The 15,847-nt window shown below is 45.1% G+C and overlaps 1 long non-coding RNA gene across 2 annotated transcripts; it reads right to left on the minus strand.

The window, feature by feature from the left end:
• Window positions 1-10,250: 10,250 nt before the first annotated feature.
• LOC144577533 (uncharacterized) lies at window positions 10,251-15,131 on the minus strand. Of its 2 annotated transcripts, XR_013521665.1 has the most exons (3): window positions 14,675-15,131; window positions 10,829-11,015; window positions 10,251-10,651 (listed from the first exon to the last, which is right to left on the minus strand). It is a non-coding gene; the product is annotated as an uncharacterized LOC144577533 (long non-coding RNA). The 2 variants fall into 2 exon arrangements; XR_013521666.1 differs by lacking the exon at window positions 10,829-11,015.
• Between the last annotated feature and the right edge of the window lie 716 nt (window positions 15,132-15,847).

A 15,847-nucleotide genomic window follows, 5' to 3' on the forward strand; every position in this document is an offset into this window, starting at 1 on the left:
CAGGAGCTGGTTTTTTGAAAAGATCAACAAAATAGACAGACCACTAGCCAGATTAATAAAACGGAAAAGGGAGAAGAATCAAATAGATGCAATAATAAATGATAAAGGGGAGATCGATCCAAGATGGCCGACCACTAACAGCTCGGGATTGTAGCTCCCAGTGAAAGCTCAGAGAACGAGACGACGCCACATCTTTAGACGAATTTTCGTCACTCACCCATCAGCCGATTCCCAGTGGAGGAGCCCCTCGGGTCGCCAGTGCGACTCGTGTGGCCGCCGCAGCGGTTTTGCCGGCGTCTCGGCGCAGCAGCTCTTCATGCAGAGCAAACGGGACCGCTTCCCCTACTGACCGGAGTTTGGAGCTCCGGGAAGTCAGAGCCGCTTGTTGCGGACTCAAGAGGGAAGCCAGACCAGAGATTCCCGGGCAGAAGAGCACCATCAGTCTTATCGCTGCTATTTAGGCCGCCACAGTGGGTTGCTCGGATCCCAGCACTGGGAATCAATAAGTCGAATGTCGACTCAGAAACCTAATTAGAAAGGCGGTTCATCTACAATGAAGGGAAAAAAACAGCCTAAGAAGGCCAAGTATACTCAAAATCAGAACCCATCAGCAACGGAACAAGCCCTGATGGAAAAGGACTGTGTTCCATTATCTGAAGTAGGTTTTAAAAGGTGGATGATAAGAAACTTCTGGGAGTTAAAGGAACTTGTTCTAACTCAATGTAAAGAAACTAAGAACTTGGAAAAAAGGTTCGATGAAATGTTGAAAAGAATAGACAATATAGAGAGGAATACAAATGAACTTATGGAGTTGAAAAATACAACACGAGAACTTAGTGAAATATGTATAAGCTTAAACAGTCGAATGGATCAAGCAGAAGAAAGTATATCAGAGGTCGAAGACCAACTTAATGAAATAAAACGAAAAGACAAGAATAGAGAAAAAAGGATAAAAAGGAATGAGCAAAGTCTCCAAGAAATATGGGACTATGTGAAAAGACCTAATATACGCTTGATTGGTGTACCTGAATGTGACGGAGAGAATGAATTCAAGCTGGAAAATACTCTCCAGGACATTATCCAGGAAAATTTTCCTAATTTAGCAAAGCAGGACACTATTCAACCCCAGGCAATACAGAGAACACCACAAAGATATTCCTCAAGAAGACCAACCCCAAGGCACATAATCGTTAGATTCACCAAGATCGAAACGAAGGAGAAAATATTAAGGGCAGCCAGAGAGAAAGATCAAGTTACCCATAAAGGTAAGCCTATTAGGCTTACAGCAGATCTCTCAACAGAAACCCTACAAGCTAGAAGAGAGTGGGGGCCAATATTTAATATACTTAATCAACAGAACTTTCAGCCCAGAATTTCATATCCTGCCAATTTAAGCTTTACATTTGAAGGAAAAATAAAATCTTTTAGGAACAAGCAAGTACTCAGAGATTTTATTACCACCAGGCCTGCTTTACAAGAACTTCTAAAGGAAGCATTATACACAGAAAGGAACAACCAGTATGACCCTTTCTAAAAATACACCAAAAAGTAAAGAGCATTAACATAAAGAAGAATTTTCATCAACGAAAGGACAAAATAGCCAGTTAATATCAAATGGCAGCAACCCTAAATTTAAATCGACCAAATCTCCCAATCAAAAGATACAGCCAAAATCTAATGGTATATCCAAAGATATACATAGACTGAAAATAAAGGGTTGGAAAAAAAAACTGTACCAACCAAATGGAGAGCAAAAATAAATAAATAAAAAGCAGGAGTTGCAATTTTCATATTTGACAAAATAGATTTCAAAGCTACAAGGATACAAGGGTAAAAGGATTAATGTAATAATAAGAGATCTTAACACCCAGATACATAAGACCCATAATGAGATTTAGATTCAACGAGACAGAAAATTGATAACGATATCCAGGACTGGAACTAAGATCCAGAACAAATAAACTCAATAGAGCTCTCCATTTTAAACACACAAAATATACATTATCCACAAAATCTAACGATATATCTAAAGATATGCAAAGACTCAAAACAAGGGGATGGAAAAAAACTCACCAACCAAATGGAGAGCAAAAATAAATAAATAAAAAGCAGAAGTTGCAATTCTCACACTTAATAAAATAGATTTCAAAGCTACAAGGATGCAAGGGTAAAAGGATTAATGTAACAATAAGAGATCTTAACACCCAGATACATAAGACACATAATGAGATTTAGATTCAACAAGACAAAAAATTGATAACGATATTCAGGACTTGAACTCAGAGCCAGAACAAATAAACACAATAGAGGTCTCCATTTTAAACACATAAAATATGCATTAACCACTTTAAACACTCAAAATACTGATCGGCCATTATTGAAACCCATTTTAGGAATGAAGTAATATTCCTTTTTCCCTGTTTTTCTTTTTTTCCACTTCTTTTTCTCAAAAAAAAAAAAAAAAGAAAAAAAGAAAAAATGATAAAGGGTATATTGCCACAGATTCCACAGAAATACAAACTACTATCAGAGATTACTACAAACAACTCTATGCACATAAACCAGTAAACCTGGAAGAAATGGATAAATTCCTGGACACTTGCACCTTCTGAAGCCTAAACCAGGAAGAAGTTGAAACCTTGAATAGACCAATAACAAGGGCTGAAGTTGAGGCAGCAATTAATAGCCTACCAACCAAAAAAAGCCCAGGTCCAGACAGGTTCACAGCTGAATTCTACCAGATATATAAAGAGGAGCTGGTACCATTCCTTCTGAAATGATTCCAAACAATCCAAAAAGAGGGAATCCTTCCCAAATCATTTTATGAGACCAACATCATCCTGATATCAAAACCTGGCAGAGACTCGAAAAACAAAAAAACAAAAAAACAAAACTTCAGGCCAATATCCATGATGAACATAGATGCAAAAATTCAATAGAGAAAGAATTGCCTTTTCAATAAATGCTGCTGGGGTGATTGAATATCCATAGGCCAAAAGGGGGGAAAATTGATATAAACCTCACATCTTATACAAAAATTGCAGGCCTAAATGCAAAGCATAAAATTATAAAACTTTTAGAAAAAAAGCATAGGGGGAAATCTTTGTGATCTAGGGCTTTAAAAAAAAGTGTCCCTAGGTTTGACACGAAAAGCATGATCCATACAAGGGAAATGTATAATTTGTGCTGATACAGTTTGGATGTTCCCTCCAGATCTCATGTTGAGATGTACTCTCCAGCATTGGAGGTGGGACCTGGTGGGAGGTGTTTGGGTCATGGGGGCAGATCCTTCATGGCTTGGTGCTGTCCTTACCATAGTGACTGAGGTCTCATGAGATCTGCTAATGTAAGAGTGTGTGGCACCTCCTCCCTCCCTGCTCCTGTTTTCTCCATGTGAAGTGTCTGCTCCTGCTTCAATTTCCACCTTGAGGAAAAGCTTCCTGGACTCTCACCAGAAGCAGATGCTGGCATCACGCTTCCTGTATAGCCTACAGAACCATGAAGTCTTAGATATTTTTTACAGCAATGTAAGAATGGCCTAATACATAGACCTCATCAAAATTAAAAACTTACTCTGAAAAATACCCTGCTAAGCAGGTGAAAAACTACAGACTGGGAGAAAATACTTGCAAACCACATCACGGACAAAGGACTAGTGTCTGAAATAAAGTCCTCAAAACTCAACAGTAAAATGTTCAAACAATCCAGTTAGGAAAGGGCAAAAGATGTTCACAGACATTTCACCAAAGACGACATGCAGATGGCAAAGAGGCACATCATGATTAGCCATTAAGGTAATTCAGTTAGAAGTACAATGAGACATCACCATTCAACTTTCAGAACAGCTAACATAAAAAGTGTTAGTGCTGAGAGACTGGCTCATGCATACAAATCTGGTGAGAATGAAAAAAAATGGTTCAGCCATTCTGAAAAACTTTGGCAATTTCTTTAAAAATTAAGCGTGCAACTACATATGACCCAGCAATTGCACTCCTGGGCATTTATCCCAGAAAAATGACTCATGTTCACACAAAAACTATACATGAATGTTTACAGCAGTTTTATAGGTAATAGCCCCAAACTGGAAACAATCCAGAGGTCCTTTAGCAGGTGAATGAATGGTTAAACAAACTGGTACATCCAGATCATGGGATACTATTCAACAAGAGAAGGAATGAGCCACTGATACACACAGTGACTGGCTGAATCCCCAGAGAATGATGCTGAGTGAAAAAACTCAATCCCAAAAAGTGATAGATCATATGATCCCATTTATATGGCACTCTTTAAATGACAAAATTATAAAAATGGAGAACAGATCCTCTAGTGGTTTCCAGGGGTTAAGGAAGAGGCAAGGATAGGAAAGAAGTGGGCGTGGCTATAAAAGAGCATCATGGGAGATCCTTGTGGTGGAAAACATCTTGACTATACCAGCACCAATTTCCCCGCTGTGATAGCATACTATAGTTACCATTAGGGGAAACTGAGTAAAGGATACCTGGGATCTCCCAGTATTGTTTCAGAACTGCATATGAATCTACAATTAGTCTACATGTCTTGCAGTTTTCTGGGGATGGAGAAAAAGAGAGCATTGGTCAAAGTGAGTTGAAAGGCTAAAGATGTCCTATAGATTTAGTGGGTGTCATGGCTGCTGATGTTGACCATGAGATGCCCCTAGTACTGGATAGGCATCGTGGATCACAGCAGTGGTATAATGAAATCAACCCTCAGCATCAAGACAGAGCATCTGGGTTCAAATCTCAACTCTACCACTTACTAACTCCTTGGCCTTTGGTAAATCACTTCTAACTCAGTGCCGTGGTCTTCCCTATTTCTCTCCTCCACTCCCTGTGATTCAGATGGGGCTGACCTGTCCTTGCTGGCCAGGTATGGGCATAGGACTGTGGTCAGGCCATTCAGAGACTCATCGATCTAGCCAGAATGACTGATTCTGGTATCAGGCTGTGATCAAGGCAAGATTAATGAGAGTCTTCCTCAAGCTGTCTCTTCCTCTTCCTCCTTCCCCGCCAGGAGACATACGAAAGGACACCTTCTTTTCCTCTGGAACCACAGACCCTAAGAATCACAAGGAACTGCCTAGAATCTTCTTCCTTAGCCACCTGGAAGAAGCAGTAACTTGACGTTGTTAGTGTCCCTAGATCCAGCCAGGCCTCGAGGAAAATACTGAAATTAATATCCCTTTTTACTTATGCTAATTTGAAAGAGGTTTCTGTCACGGGCACTTGAAAAAGTCATTATTATTCCTTCTTTTAACCACGTTGAGTCTGTTGTATTATTTCTAAAATAAATAATGATAAAGTATGAATAATAATGAAATAAGTAATAATAATAGTAATTTCATTGGATTGTTCATTAATTTGGGTAGAGTCACAGAGAAGATTAGAAAAGAATAGATTAAAAGGTCATACTTGGAGGAGATCTGAAAGGCCATCTAGACCACCCATTCAATACTCTCTCGAGTTGTGTTTTTTACAAAAGGGATATTAACACATTTTGGGGCGTGGGATACATGGTATGGATGGAAGGATCAAATGGCTTGATGAATATCGAAACCTTTTGCACAAAGTGTATGAAACTAGTTATTATTTTTCAAGGAGCTTGCAGTCTGGCAACAGAGATAACGAATATTTCAAGAATCTTCTAGACAGGATTATAGTGTGCTTAAGAACAATCTGAGGAGTGGGCGGCTGATCAGAACGCAGATCTTCTTTTTACAAACACCCCGGTCATTCTGGTGCTGCGCCCTGAGAATTGCTGCATGAGTGACTGGAGAAGAGGGTGAGAGCCCATGGAAAGGGAGTGCTTGGACCCTTGCTGCTGCCATCATGGAAAGGCCAGGCTGTGATGGCCTGGCCGCCAGGGAAGTGCAGAAAAGGCAACTGGTCTAGAGTCAGGATGGACGCCTGGGGGACAGGCCTCATAGGTGGGCTTCTACCAGGAGCAGACCCGGAGCCAGCATTTGGGTGCCATGGATTGGTCTGGGGTGTGCTCCCATGGAGGAGTGCTAAGGAAGTGGGTGAGGCAGGATTGGCTAGGGGAAGCAGCTAAGCAAGGGTTCCAGGGCATGTGAAGTCCCATGCTCAGCCTGGTCCCAGGGGGAGCTCTGAGATTGGGGGAGGCATTGGCTATGGAGTTTGGGTGGGTCAGGATCAATCCTTCCTATGTCCAGGTCTCCCTGTAGTGAGGCTGTGCCAGTGTCCAAGAACATTGCTCTGAAGGTCACAGTTGCTGCCATTAGCAGTAAATCTCTAAAAAGCCAGAAGGTGAGATCTGAGGGAGTCTGGGCAGGAAGCGATGTTGTCTGCTAATGGGGTTGGCTAGAACCATGAGGCTGGGTGCATTATCTGGGAAGGAGGAGGAGGACATTTCAGAATCCTGGACTGAAAGCACTGTGGGATGGATTCACAGCGGCCTGAGCTGCCACTCTTGTGTTCTTATTTCTTATATTCCTAGCAAAACACAGATAAAAATCCAGAGCATGTCGGAATGTCACCCACCTTCCCACAACCCCCCCTTGGCCCTCCACCGCACACGAAAATGTAATATTTTTAGCTGTGCTCATTTGCTGTCTGTCTCTCCAGACAGGGTTGCATAAGAAGGGGCCGTTTTCCTCCCCGGAGGATTGCAGGGGGATGGTTAAGCTGCACTCACGGATGGTAAAGTCATTTACACGCGAAGCAGCAGCCAGTGTGGCTTAAAGAAATCGGCAGGTCCCAAACCTCATAAAGGGAAAACCTGAGGAGTGCCAGGGAGGCGAGGTGACTTCATACGGGAGCTGATTGACTGTGAGGAATAACACACAAGCCCTCCTACTGCTCCTGCCTTTTTGGAATTTTGAAATCACAGAATGTTACAGCTACGGGAAGCACTTCTGAGAGCAGAGGCTCTGGCCCGAACTGGCCTCATTATAAAGATGAGAAAACCGAGGCCTTAGCGTGGGGCAGGGAAAGGGACTAATATTTGTAAAGCAGAGGTACCACAAGGCCCGGGCACCATGCTGGGGATGTCTCACAGACTGTTCTATTCCCCACATCATTCCATGATAGCCCCAGTGTGGGGTGGGATCATGAACACCTTGTTTTTATCAACAAGGATGCAAACTCAGAGGCATAACAGAGCTTTCCCTGAGCCACACAGCTACGCAGAGCTCAGATGAGAACCCTCGTTTGCTTTTCTCAATCATCCAGGTGAGTTGGAGGACAATAGTCTAGCAAGCCGGAAAAGAGCCTGTGCCTGCAGCTTTCACTGCCTCGTCAGTGCCCCAGGGGCGGGGCCACATCTCTTCTGTTCGTTGCTCTGTTCCAGTGCTTAGAATGGAGGCTGATATACTACTATATAGGTGCTCAGTAAACATCTGTTGCATGAACAAAGAGGCAAGCAAGCACTTATTATGCTCCACCTCCATGCACTGGCTTGTCTCCATGGAAGATGAAATAGTCCTGGTCCTTGGGGTGCTCTCACTTGAGTTGATTGGACAGGTTGCACACATGGCAAATGTTGGAAAATGGTCCCAGGTGGAACAGGCACGCATATGAGCCAGGTGTTGCCCAGTTGGGCCTCGGTTCAGGGCGGCTTTGAGAGGGTGTATGTCACCACTGCTCCACCCCCTCCATTCCCATTGTGCTCTGGCTGGCAGAAAAGAACCGTGGGTCTTCCCCAACCAGGGCCTTGACCTGAAATGGACTTCTTCTGATTCCCCATGCCCAGGTCCCATCAGACATTAACACTTAGCTTCAGTGCCATCTCCCACGGGGATCCTTCCCTGATTCCTTCAGCTGGTGGGGATTTCTTCCACTTCTGAGTTCCTGTAACACTCGACCAGTACCTCTCTTGTGGCACAGGCCTTATCTTCTTTACTGACCCCAGGGTGGCTATCTGGTTCTCTGCAGTAGTCCCAAACACCTAACAGAGAACCTTGACAACCTGGTGCTCCCCAAATGTATGAGCTGAGTGAATAAATGGAGGAAAAGATGGAGAGATGGGTACCAGACAGGGTGTCTGGTGCTTTTTGGAGTGTCTGGTTGTCTTCATGATATAATTTGAAGAACATACAAGCCCACTCCCCTGATCAAACAGCCCCCAGAGTGGTGCTAACCCCTTGCTTGCACCTGCTCTTAGCCATTTTCTGCTGTGAGTTAAGGTAAGGGTAGAGAACCTCTGTCCCCCTGGCTTAATGAAGCCTTGCCTTAATTTCAACTCATGCATGGAGTGAGAAGCAAAAGCACATTCCTGTTTGGTGCTTCTAGTTGCAAAAAAGGTGACATGGCTATAAACCCCTTGGTATAATATCCTGGAAAAGCGATTTTCACATTGCGTTCTGAGCCACCCCTGTTTATAGTTTCCATAAACAGCTCGCTTCTATCTCTCCTGTTGGTTTTATGTTTTTCCCATTCAATTTGAACAAATTTTATATGAAGAAGTTTATGGATTCCCAGGATGAAAACATCCCACCGTGTATCCCCTTCTGCCTGTCTTTATGTATCTGGGTGCCCCCAGTCACCCTGGGAACCTGGACCTGTGTAGGGAGTGAGACAGCCAGGTGGGAGCGGGTCCCCCAAGAAACTCCAGCCCTGGGGTGGAGTCTGAGGAAGTGTGCACCATTTGTGGTAGGGAGGACCCTGGCCCCTCCTCTTCCTGTATGGAATCTGGGATTCAAGCTGTCAGCAAAAAGCCCTCCAGCAAGGGAGTCTAGCCTAGTGAGAGTCCCTGTTTCTCTCCTTTTTACCTTTTCACCCAATAAAACCCTCTCTACTCACCATTCAAATTGTTTGAGAGCCTGAATTTTCATGGTCATGGGACAAAGAACGCTGTCTTTAGCTGAGCTAAGGAAAAATCCTGTAGCAGTAGCCTTCAGGAGATAACCTCAAACTTTATTTCCTTCTCACCAGATTGCAAGCTTCCTGAGGACAGGAGCCGACCTTATGTATCACACCTGCTCCAGCACTGGGCACACTGCCTGGCATCTAGTCGTTATTGAGTGTTTCTTCTTTAGTTTTTCTTTTTTTACACCAAAGGGGGAAATGAAATGGATGGATGAGATGGTTTGAGGTACCAGTGCATCTGTTGAAATCCCTGATAGACACTTGACAGATGTGTCTGGAATACCATGGATAAATGGCTGTGGGAATTTAGAAAACCAAGTCAATGGAGGCGGGTGGGGGACAGGGAGAAAGCCATTCATTCTAATGCTGACCCTGCACAAGACCAAGGGCAGGCCCCTGGAGAGGCTGGTCTCCATGTCTCACCTCCCGAGCATGGGGACACATTGGCCTTCAGGTTCCACTCTGTCTACACCCCTGCAGAATACACCCACCTCTTGACCTCCTTTAGGGGCCAGGGGTGTGTCCCCTCCTAAGAAGGGGTGGCTCTGGGGAGGACTTCCTGGAAATGGGCCTGTGGACATTTGATCAGGGAATTCAGGAGTCTCAGGAACTCAAAGTGTGGCTAGAGAGGAGGTGTGGGGCCCCAGGTAAGGACATCCCTTTGGCCCTGGGAGTTCCTCAACCTCTCTGGAGACATGCAGTCAGAGGAAGGCCAGCATAGGGCCAGCACAGGAATCCCGAGGGCCAGGTCTAACAGGTGAGAAAGAGTTAAATGCCAAAGGAAATAAACATAGTCACGATGTGACCCATCTGGAATAATTTCTACACAGGTATAGTCACAGAAATGCTGCTTTCTGATTTAATTAAAATGTGTGCTTTTGGAAATACGGGAATAAAGGAAGTGGGAGAGTCCCAGGTAAAGTGTTAGATCCCAGACTACCAGGACAGGAAGTGAAGAGATTCTGTAAAAACAAGTAATTCAAGTAATAACATTATGAACACATATATATTTATTTTTAAAAACGTGGAAATCAAAACCAGAAGAAAGAGCCAAAAGAATTGAAAGTTGGTTCCTATCAGGGAGAGGAATCAAGGGTTGGGGGGGCAGGAGATGACAGTTTTTCATGAATTTTTGTAAAAGAGAAGCTGTCAGGCAGGCACGGTGGCTTACGACTACAGTCTCAGCTACTCAGGAGGCTGAAGTGGGAGGATTGTTTGAGCCCAGGAGTTCGAGGCTCCAGTAAGCTGTGATTACTTTGCTGCACTCTAGACACTGAGTGAGACCCCAGCTCTAAAACCAATTAAAATAGAAAAAAAAAGAAGAAAATATCCATGTATATCTTTATGTAGAAGCTACAGTTTTCACTATTTGTTATCTTTTGTTGTCAAACAAATTACAAAACATAGTGGCGTAAGTCATGCCTTTTAATTATATCTTATTGTTCTGTGGGCCAAGAAATTCAGGCAGAGTTCAAATCAGCAGTTCCGTGTTCGGCCTGAAATTGTGGAGGTTACTCAGCTGGGTGATGAGCATGAGCGGGTCTAGAAGGGCCTCATTCACAGACGCCTCTGGCATCGTGGCACGGCGAGTTGGCAGACTGAGCTCAGTTTGGACTCTTGGTCTGAGTATCGGCACAGGCCCTTTCCGGTAATGGAGGTCTTGGGGATCTTCAATACAGGAAGGACTTCTATGATGGCTCAGGGCTCCCAGAGACAGTGAGGGCCAGGTGAAATTCTCAAGGTTTCTTACGTCCCAGTCCGTCACTTCTACCGTGTTCTGCTTAAGCAGGTCCCTAAAGCCAGCCCAGCTTCAAGGAGAGAGAAATTTGACTCAGAGCAGCAGCAGCAAAGAATTGGTGGCATCTTTAATTTCCACATCTCCCTTGCTCCTTCTAAGGATTTGAGGTCGTTTATATTATTTTTTAAGGAATAAAATAATTAAAAATATTTTTGCAATATTGGGAATTTAGGAAATGTGTTCACACCTTTTGTCCGATCTTTTTATGTCGGTGATTAAGACCTGCTGTACAGTGATGAGTAGATGTGGCAATGCAACCATGCCAGTCTCATTCTCGATGGTACTCCAAGTACCACGTCTGCGGTAGGATTTTTGTAGGTACTCTTTTATCAGATTAAGAAAGTTCATTTCTGGAGAACATCATCCTCAGCAAACTGACACAAGAACAGAAAATGAAACACCGCATATTTTCACTCATAGGTGGATGATGAAGAATGAGAACACATGGACACAGGGAGGGGAGTACTAAACACTGGGGTCTATTGGGGGGAAAAGGGGAGGGCTAGTGGGAGGGGAGGTGGGGAGGGATAGCCTGGGGAGAAATGCCAAATGTGGGTGAAGGGGAGAAAGGAAGCAAAACACACTGCCATGTGTGTACCTACGCAACTGTCTTGCATGTTCTGCTCATGTACCCCAAAACCTAAAACGCAATAAAAAATTAAAAAAAAAAAAAAAAAAAAAAAGAAAGTTCATTTCTGACCGGGTGTGGTGGCTCATGCCTGTAGTCTCAGCACTTTGGGAGGCTGAGGTGGAAGGACCACTTGGAGACCTAGGAGTTCAAGACCAGCCTGGACAACAATGAGACCCCATCTCTAAAAGTATTTTTAGATTAGCCAGGCATGTTGGCATACTCCTGTGATCCCAGCTTCTAGGGAGGCTGAGGCAGGAGGATTACTTGAGCCCAGGGACTCAACGCGACAGTGAGCTATGACTGTATCCTGGGCAACAGAGCAAGACTTTGAATGAAGAAAGAACAAAGAGAGAGAGAGAGAGAGATAAAGAAGAAAGGAGGAAAGAGAGAGGGAAAGAAGGGAGGAAGGACAGAAGGAAGGAAGGAAAGAAAGAAAGAGGAAGGAAGGAAGAGGGAGGGAGGGAAGAGACAAAGAGAGAAAAAGACAGTTTATTTATAGTCCTAGTTTGCATTCCTGAATTGGTAGCACTATTTTTGAAAATAATGTGCTTATATGATATTTTGGTTAAATGAAAGTTAGATGCAAGAAATGACTTTGGTAGCCACGAGGAAGAAGAACACAAGTGAAATGCTTAGAGGTGGGGAGGCTGGGGAGACCAGGGGGTGTCTGTGGGGAGGGCAGCAGGCCGGGGGAGGAGACTTTCTGGTGGGAGGGGTGCCCAGGCAGAGACTGAGTGAGTGAGGAGCTGCAGGTCTGGGTCCCCAGGAGACTCACATGTCGGGGGACTGAGGGGTCATGTGAGGACAGCAACACCACAGGGCAGGAGAGGCAGGCGTCCTGGGCTGGCCACAAGTGAGATGTGGGGTGTGGAGGCTCAGTCCCGCCTTGGCTGCTGCTGCTGTGGTGGCTGGTGGGCCCCTCCGGTCATCTCTCTGACCATCACTCAGGCCCTTTCATGACAGCTGGGGAAGGGGCCCAGGGTTTCTGTGGCAATAGGGCAAAAAAATCCCAGAAGAGGAGAAAGAAAACCACGAAATCAAATCTGGCTCTGAAATAAAAATAGCCAGTAGTTGAGATTTTTAAGAAAGAGGAAAAACATAAACAGCGTTGGTACATGAGTCACTGCCTTCTCCCAGTTACCAGCGTTTGGGCTCCAAAGACAGCTTCCTACGGAGGAGCCTTGGAATGTCAGTGGTGGCGAGGATGCTGAGCTCCAACCCCTCCTGCCAGCCTTGTGTTTGGCACTCTCCTATGGAAACAGTCATCCGTCCTGCCCAGAGCTGTAAGCCTCCTCTGGCATATGGAGCCAGGCGACCTGGCCCAAGCTACACCCCTCTTTGGGCCTCAATTTCCCCCTTGGTCAAGCAGGGAGCCTGGACTGATTTTCATCTTTGGCATGTGGCTATTGTGCTCAAATCTGGCTGAGTGCTCAAGATGCAGTTAGGACTGAGGACAAGACAAGTGTCAGGAAGATTCCAGACCCTCAATCAGTTTCAGGCCTGTGAACATCAGGTGAGGCCATCCTGCTGAGCACAACTGATGTGTAAAGTCACACATGCCACGTTCTATCATAGACACTAAACCCAGGACCCAAGTCCTGTGGGATCACATTCCATAGAGCAATGCACAGAGACCCTGGTGCACAGCAGGCCCAGGAGTTGCCAACAATAACTGACAAGAGGCATGGGCATCGTGGCTGAGAGGCTCCCGGCAGCCTTCAGCTGGACGGCCAGGGTTTGAATTCCACCTCTGCCTCTTACCAGGTGAGTGATGTTGAGCAGGGTCCCACAGGAAATTGATGTTTGAACAGAGTTTGCAGGAGGGGCTATTTACAGAGGTGTGTGCAGAACTCACAAAGCATGGGGCCGCCCCAGAAGGTTGTGCCACCTCTGGGACCCAAGGGGCAGGAGCAAGGAGTGAGGGTCATGTGAGGAAAGTGGTGACAGCTGGAGCCCTGGGAGAGGGGCCGAGGGTGAGACCTGTGGCGAGAGGAAGAGGAAAGCAGCTCTGCTAAAGCGAAGGCTGGCAGGAAGGGAGCTGGGCAAATACTCTGACCCCTCGTACTCCTGCCAACGCCCCTGTGGACTGAGCCCAATTAGAAGCCAGAGGACAAGGCAGTGGGTAAAGTTGAGGGCAGAGATCAGCCCTCAGGGCACACAGCAGGGAGAAGAAAGGTGGAGGGTGGGTCTGGAGGGCAAAGACCAGCACACGTGAACTTTCTGGGCCTCCATTTCCTGATTTGTAAAATGGTGATGATAACAATATCCACGGCCTAGCACTATTGCCAGAACTAAACGAGTAAATCTATCATCTATCTATCTATCTATCTATCTATCTATCTATCTATCTATCTATCTATCTATCTATCTCATCTATCTATCTATCTATCTATCTATCTATCTATCTATCTATCTATCTATCTATATCATCTATCATCTATCTATCTCATCTATCATCTATCTATCTATCTATCTATCTATCTATCTATCTATATCATCTATCATCTATCTATCTCATCTATCATCTATATCATCTATCTATCTATCTATATCATCTATCATCTATCTATCTCATCTATCATCTATCTATCTATCATCTATCTATATCATCTATCATCTATCTATCATCTATCTATCTCATCTATCTATCTATCTCATCTATCATCTATCTATCTATATCATCTATCTATCTATCTATCTATATCATCTATCTATATCATCTATCTATCTATTATCTATCTATCTATATCATCTATCTATCTATCTCATCTATCTATCATCTATCTATATCATCTATCATCTATCTATCTCATCTATCATCTATCTATCTATCTATATCATCTATCATCTATCTATCTAATCATCTATCATCTATCTATATCATCTATCATCTATCTATCTCATCTATCATCTATCTATCATCTATCTATCTAATCATCTATCATCTATCTATCTATATCATCTATCTATCATCTATCATCTATCTATCTATCTATCTATCTGTCTGTCTGTCTGTCTGTCTGTCTGTCTGTTGGTCTGTCTGTCTGTCTGTCTGTCAGTCTGTCGGTCTGTCTCTCCATCCATCCATCCATCCATCCATCCATCCATCCATCCATCCATTCATCTCTCTGTCTCTCTCCACTTATCTGTCTACCTATCCAGTGCTTAGTACGGTGCCTGGCACACAAGCGCGATGTGTAAACGTCTGCTATTATCTATGTTATTGCCATACTCCCACTCACATTTGTTCCTTTCCTCCAGGCACCCAAGTTTTCGGCTTCCCTTTTGCCCCCGTGTGCTCCCTGTCAGCTGACTCTTGTGACAGGTCTGTTAATCAACTCCCACTAAGGTGTACGTAACTGATCGTGGCTTCAGGTGCTACCTCTGCCTGGGAGCACTTACATTTTGCAGGAAACACTGCATCTTTCCTAGGGGGTGGACTTCTGATGGTGGAACCTCAGGTCTTGGATGGCTGTTGAAATTGCAGGTGAGTGGCCTCCTCTTCCTGCACTGAATATTAATAACCAGTGGGGAAGATGCTGGGGAGCAGTGAGGCTTCCATAGTGCAGAGAGTGGCTCCTGCCCAGGGACAGAGGTGTGAGCCTCGGACAGGAAGAGGTGCTCAAGCCCCAGTCACTTGCCAACTCTGGAGAAGCCAGCTCTGACCCTAGGCCTGGAAGAGGGGTCCTCTGCCCCTCAAAGCTATCAGGGGCTCACATGGTGAGATACTCAGAGATGGGTAGCACAGCCCCAGATTCCCCACGAGACTGGTGGTGAGTCCGGGATTTGAACCAAGTGGTCTGACCCCCAGGCCAGGGATCCTTTCTTCCCCTGCCCCTGACCCACCCTTCACTGCTCTGAAGTACACACCCTTGAGTGGTCAGAGACATCCCTGGGTGGCTGTCTGACCTCACAGTTGGCCCTGGAGCACTCAGCCTTCCAGCCAGGGAGAAATATGTGTACCAGAGAGGGTTCAAGAGTAACTCAAGCTGAGTGTGGACTGTTCGTGCTGCTGAAGCCCCTCTGTCCTCAGCTCCGTCTGGCAGTTATGACTCTCTCCCCGGCCCTGTGGCTGTGGCCATGACTCTCTCCTCATTCCCATATACGGAACTGCCCCTCAAGTGAGGTTTCAGTTGACCTCAGAATGGCCTTCTCTCCACCCCACAGCCTGAGAGTTCTCCAGGTCATTGGTCATATGCTCTGGGACACACATGTGAGCTGATTGTTTATGCAGTGTTTGCTCACAATAGCAACAAGCACCCCTTCTTCTGCAGCTCTTTGATGGCAAGATGCTGTCACACAGGAGGGGCTATAAAGTAGCTGGCAGGAGAAAGCATCCGCAACAAGCTGAGGCTAGTGAAAGCATCTGGCAAGCAAGCTCAGACTCAAAATCATCATAAAAAGAAAAAAAAAGACAAGCTCAGGCTCAAGCTCTTTCCTCTCAGCTCATGACTCATTTGCCCACGTGGGCCTTGCTCCGCAGTGTCAAGGTCAGCTCCCCCCTGCCACATCCCAGCCTTGTGAACGTTTGTGAACCCTGATGCAGCACCACTTACAACCCAGGTGCCTCAGATT

This window comes from Callithrix jacchus, chromosome 8 (assembly GCF_049354715.1).
Source record: "Callithrix jacchus isolate 240 chromosome 8, calJac240_pri, whole genome shotgun sequence".
Classification (NCBI taxonomy): Eukaryota; Metazoa; Chordata; class Mammalia; order Primates; family Cebidae; genus Callithrix; species Callithrix jacchus.